The sequence below is a fragment of the Echinops telfairi genome, unplaced genomic scaffold, assembly GCF_000313985.2.
Source record: "Echinops telfairi isolate 266 unplaced genomic scaffold, ASM31398v2 ScPeMD7_7412;HRSCAF=8450, whole genome shotgun sequence".
In the NCBI taxonomy this organism is placed as follows: domain Eukaryota; kingdom Metazoa; phylum Chordata; class Mammalia; order Afrosoricida; family Tenrecidae; genus Echinops; species Echinops telfairi.
Window position 1 is genome coordinate 3,795,965 of NW_022111312.1, and position 6,507 is coordinate 3,802,471.

Below are 6,507 nucleotides of genomic sequence, written 5' to 3' on the forward strand. Positions count from 1 at the left end.
CACTCTTGTGTCGCCACAGACTCTCCCCCTCCTCGGTGTATTGGAGTGTGTCCAGCTGACAGGCACGGGTTCAAGCCCTGCCAGGTCTTTCCCAGGTAGAAGGAGACCCACATGACCCTACGGCAACTAGGTGAGTGGCCATTTGGAGCCATCCAGCGGAGGACTGAGAAAAATTGCGCAGGGCCACCCAGGTTGTCGGGGACTGCCATTGAACAAACATGCAAAGGGATTCCAATTGCGTTGTGGCCCTCAAAGGGAAAATAACCAAATATCGGCCACACTTCTCACTTCCTCTGTGTGTGTGTGTGTGTGTGTGTGTCATTTTAAGACCAGCTCTGCTGTGGTTGGATGCTCTCCAGGTGATTCTCACGTATGACGACCCCATGTGACAGGGTAGAGCAGTCCCCCGAGACTTTCTTGGTTGTAACCTTTATAGCAGCCGACTGTCTGTCCTTTCTCCCGTGGAGCGGATTCAAACTCCCAACCTTTTGGTTACCAGCTGAACGTTAAGCCGTTGCACCACCGTGGCCCTAAAGTCTACCCCGGCCCCTTGATAGGGTTTCTGAGACGGTGAAGTCCTTCTGGGAAGAGGACGGCCTGACCCTGACCACTGAGCCACCTCAAGCCTTAGGCAACCACTCATCTCCACTCTGTGTCTTCTGCATATTTCATCTACATGGAGTCCCACCCGAAGGGGCAGAGGACAACTGTCCCCAGCAGGTTTCCAAGGCTGTCAGTCTTTACAGGGGCAGACTGCCCCAGCTGCCTGCAGGGGAGCAGCTGGGGGAGTCAAACCGACAACCATTCAGATCACAGATAAGGGCTTAATCTCTGCAGATCCTTTGGCTCCTTGGAAAGGTCTTGGGAGGCAGGGAGGAAAGCCAGGTTCCCCTTCCCCCATTTAACAGATGGGCAAAGGGAGACACCCCTCCCCCCAGGCTGTATCCAAAGCAGGTAAGAGAGGGCAGGGCCCACGTCCCAGGAGTGCCGGGTGGGAGCAGGGCGCCAGGCGCCGGGCTACAGAACCTTGGGCAGCTTGCCCTGACCTCCCTGGCCCCCGCCTCCTCCTCCTCCTGGCTCGGTTACATCACAAACTCCCAGGGAGTGTCACCAAGGGTGGCCCGATCAGCATGTCCTGACGTCGGGAGGTGGCAGCTCTGACGGTTGTTTTCATGGTTGGTTTCAGGCGGGAACAGGCAGCTCTCACTTTTGTTTGCTCTGCCCCTGACGGTGACATGACGGCGTACCAAGCCTCTGGGGCTCCTGAATCTCACAGGCCTGGGTGAGAACTGCACACACACCCAGCCCCCAGCCCCCATCTTGCTGCATGACCTTGGGTGGGTCGCCTCCTTTCCCTACCAGCCTCAGTTTACTGCCCCAAGAGAAGTAACGTGGATGGTGGTGCCCTTGGACCCTCTGCCACCTCTCACCCCTGGTGACCCCCTGTGTGTGTGTATCACGGCAGGACTGTGTTCCGTAGGGGCGCTTTTGTCTTCTCAAGGCCTGTTTGTTTCTCTTTTTGCAGTTTGCGTTGAGAATATGCACAGCGCAGCGTACACCGATGCGGCAATTTCGGCACGTACAGTTCAGGGTCCTTAATGACACTCGGTGCACCCCTTCTTACCCTCCTGGGCCAATTTGTTCCTTCCCCTTGGACATACGTTCAAGCCCTGTGAAGTTCCCTGTCTAGTCTTTCAAGTTGCTATGTCCAATTGGGTCCCCTGGAGGCAGTTCTTAAGAAGAGCGTCCCTAGTGCTTTCTACGGTGGGCCTTTGGGAAGGGAACCCACTTCCCACAGTGAATGCAAGGCCTTTTCCCCTGGGCATTTCTGGATGGACTCACTCTGCTGTGCACGTTTGTGCCACGCACGATGCCCTCCAAATAGTATCCCACCCCAAACGCCTTGTCTATGCCTTTCCCTGCCTGTGTGGACAAGGAGCCCCGGTGGCAGAGCGGGTTAACCAGTAGGTCAGCAGTCAGCTGTTCAAAGCTACCAGTCCGTTCCTCAAGAGAAAGATGAGGCTTTCTACTCCCGTCTAGAGCGGCAGTCTCAGAAACCCACAGGAGAAGTTCTATCCTGTCCTATAGGCTCACTGTGAGTCGGCATCTGCTAGATGGCAGTGAGTGAGTGAGTGAGTGAGTGAGTGAGTGAGTGAGTGAGTGAATGAGTGAGTGAATGATTGAGTGAGTGAGTGATTGAGTGAGTGAGTGAGTGAATGAGTGAATGAGTGAGAGAGTGATTGAGTGATTGATTGATTGAGTGAGTGAGTGATTGAGTGAATGAATGAGTGAGTGAGTGAGTGAGTGAATGATTGAGTGAGTGAGTGATTGAGTGAGTGAGTGAATGATTGAGTGAGTGATTGAGTGAGTGAGTGAGTGAATGATTGAGTGAGTGATTGAGTGATTGATTGAGTGAGTGAGTGAGTGAGTGAATGAGTGATTGATTGAGTGAGTGAGTGAGTGATTAAGTGAGTGAGTGAGTGATTGAGTGATTGAGTGAGTGAATGAGTGAGTGAGTGAGTGAATGAGTGAGTGAGTGATTGGTTGAGTGAGTGAGTGATTGAGTGATTAAGTGATTGAATGAGTGAGTGATTGAGTGAATGAGTGATTGAGTGAGTCAATGAGTGAGTGACAAATAAGAATGACAATAAGGGAGAACCGCCCCCCACCCCCGAATTGATCTGAAGGTTGTGACCAATTGTCTTCTAGTCTCTTCTATGCCACCTTCTAACTTCCCATTACCTGGACCCCAAGGTGGGTCTCCCTTCCTCTTCCACTTTACTTAGTTATTTTCCTTTTTTAGGGAATCCCACATTCAGTCCTTGCGGCACGGCTCCTCCACCATTTTTAAGCACAGGACTTTTACAAATTCATCTGGGTTTTAATGAGAAGCACCTAAATAATAATAAAAGCCTTAGTTTATAAACCGTATCTCGGGGGTGAGGAGGGGTGTTTTTCTGCCAAGCAAAGAATGTTCTCGAAAGAGGGGCTGATTGTTCTTTCTCGTGACATTGGCCAGTTTCAGGATTTATTTAGTGAGCATCATCTTCCTATTTCAGAATTCCGTGTTTCATTTCGACAAGAGGTCCCTCCCTAGAGTAAGCGCCAGACACCCGGAGTCACGCTGACTGAAGCCGTGTTGGTCCCGTTTTCATGGACCAAAGTGGCCGGAGCCACCACCTACTTGGTGAGCAGCCAAGGTTCCCGGGCTCTCCAGCTGGTCTTGGCTTTGCCCGGTGACCCACGGTCCCATCGGGTGATGCTTAGTCGTCCTAGCTCCTACGGATTCTCTGAGCTGTGAGGTTTCCTGGACTTGCCTCGTGTCCGTGACTGGGCAGCACGGCGGACGGCTTCGAAGTCTGCCTGCCCCTCGGTGGGGCCTAGCTGAATGCTTGTCTCATGCTGCTGCTGCAAAGTCCGCACCGCCTGGCATCAAAGGCATGGACCTTCAACTTGACTAATCCCCGCGGTTTTCTTTGCCAGCGACCTCCGCGGTCTCTTTTTTTATCCCACCCCCCGAATGTGGCTTTTTCAAAGTCGCATCCATCTGGTGGCACACCAATTAACTGTAGCCTTGTGTGTGGATTACAACTCAACGTAAAAGAAAACCCCAAACCCTCACAACTGGTCCAATAGGTAACATTATGCTCAACGGAGAGAACAGAGAAACTGCCAAGGATGTTGTCTGGCTTGGATCCGCGATCAATGCTCATGGAAGCAGCCGTCAAGCAAGCCAAGGACCCATGGCGTCGGGCACGTCTGCTGCTGAAGACCTCTTTCAAGCGTTGCGAAGCAAGGCTGTCACTTTGAGGACTAAGGTGCCCTGGACCCGAGCCCTGGACTTTGAAAGCTGGACATTGAATCGGGAAGACCGGAGAAGAATCGATACATTTGAGCCGAGGTGTTGGTGAAGAACACGGAACGTCCGGGGGCTGCCGAAGGAAGGCACAAATCCGTGTGGGAAGCAGTGCAGCCCAAATGCTCCCCGGGAAGCAAAGACGGCAGGACTTCATCTCACGTACTTGGACGTGTTGTCAGGAGAGGCCAGCCCCTGGAGAAGGACACCCTGCTTGGTCAAGCCGAGGGACAGCGAACACGAGGAAGGCCCTCAAGGACGTGGACGGCCACAGGGACTGCCACCTTGGCTCAGGCATGGGGACAACTGTGAGACTGTCAAAGAGCAGGGTGGCCCTTCATTCTGTTGAATCCAGGGTCGCTGTGAGTGGGAACCGACTGGACAGTCCCTAATGACAACAGCAACCACACAGTGGCCTTGTGGATCGGTTCCTTCACGTACTCTTCCAGTAGTTCAGAACTAGCCCATGGACCATGAAAGCATCCAGGTCAGTTTTGATGCTGCGTCTCTGACTATCTGTCTTCTATCATTGTCTCTCCGCCTGCATCCGAGCAGGGGAGGTCATAGGTAAGAGCCACACTCTTTCTACCTCCATCCTCTTCCTGGTCTCAAGAGGCCTCTCACGCCGGTCCACCTCATGACCTGTGCAGAATCATTCTGGGCTGATGGGTCACAGTGCCCGAGCCACGAACCCAATGGTGGCCCTTAAAAGCCAAACAAGTGAAGGAGAAGTTAAAATCTAGTTCTTGCATAGCTCTCTACCCATGGCCAGTGGTTGCTGAATCGGGCAGCACAGGTTATCGGCTGTTCATAGCAGAACTCTACATGGAAAGTGTCTCATCTGCCTCTTTTACATTCTCCGTTAAATTCCTCTTCCAAAATGACCCACATAACATGTTTTCCATTAGAACCAGTGATGAATAGGCTATATGAGGAGGTACCAAAAACAAACAAACAAACAACGGACAAAAGCTCCACTGGGCAGAGCTCTCGCAGTATGCAGTTTTCCCACTAGGTGAGCATCCAGCAACTCGCTCTGAGTTAGTGCATCCAGTGACATCGCCTGGGAAGGTTCTCTCTGGTCACAGTGCATTTTTTCATGGAAGCAGCTTCGCTCGAACCTCGTTTTTCCGTGTTGGCCGATTTAAGAGAACAGTGTGCGGCTGTGACATTTTGTTTCCTGCTCGGGAAAAATGCCGCAGAAACTGTTGTGATGTTGAAGACAGCTTACAAGGGCAGCGCTATGGGAAAAACTCAAGTGTACGAGTGGTTTTCTTGTCTCGAGAAAGGTGAAATGTCAATTGACAACAAACCTCATTCTGGATGTCCGTCAACTTCCCCAACAGATGAAAATGTCAACAAAATTCATGCACTTGTGCTCCGACCAATGAATGGATCATTGAAGAGATGGGGAAGTTCTCTGGACTATCTAGGAGCTTGGTCCGTGGAATTTTCACGGAAGATTTGGGAATGAGAAAGATCGCTTCGACATTTGTGTTTCATGAGTCTGAAGGTGATTTCATAGATTGGTGTTGGACATATGGACTAATATCGGCTTTATGGACTTGATCTGGACTGGGAATGTTTTCTCAATATTCAATTGCTCTTGTCTATAAAGCGCTTTCTTAGACACACATGAGTCTCCCTGGATTTGTTTCTTTAGTCTATCCAGACTCACACAACGTCTTTTTCCAAAGACAGGTCTCTCCGGATCACAGGTCCAAAGTACAAAGTCTCGCCATCCTTGCCGCCCTGGAACGTTCTGATCATCCTTCTTCCAGGACAGATCGGCTGGTTCTTTTGGCAGCCCGCGGTACTTTCCACGCTCCTTGCCGGTACTGCCATTCAAATGCACCGACTCTCCTTCCGTCTTCCTTATTCCAGGTCCAGCGTCCGCAGGCAGTAGAGACCCTTTGCAATCCAGTTGATTCGGACTCACAGCGACCCTCTGGGACCCAGCAGACCCACCCCCTCCCCATTCCCTGGGGTTTCCTAGGCTGCAGACTGCCACGTCTTTCTCCCCTGGAGCCACTGTTGGGTTTGAACCACCCACCTTTTGGTTAGCAGCCAATGGACCCAAAGCCAAGCTCACTGCCATCGCGTCAATGTTGACTTACAGACACCCTACGGGACAGCCGAGGTTTTCCTCTGTGGGTTTCCAAGACTAGTTCTTTCTTTCTTTTAAAAATCATTCTCTCGGAGGCTCTTACAGCTCTTATGACCATCCATCCATCCATTGTATCAAGCACATGTGGACATTTGTTGCCATCATCCTTTTCAAAACATTTTCTTTCTACTTGAATCCTTGGTATCAGCTCCTCTTTTCCCCCTCCCTCCCCCCTCCTCACACCCCCATGAGCCCTTCATAAATTATAACTTATTATGAGTTTCTCATCATACATCGTCTGCTGTCTCCCTTCACCCACGTTTCTGTTGCTTGTCCCCCTGGAGGCTGGTGGTGATACATCGATCTAATGCTTCTTCTTCTTTTTTAAATTAAAAGATCCTTTTATCAGGGCCTCTTACAGCGCTTATAGCAATCCATCCATCCACCCAACCTTCCATCCATCCATCCATCCATCCATCCATCCATCCATCCAACCTTCCATCCATCCATCCATCCATCCATCCATCCATCCATCCATCCATCC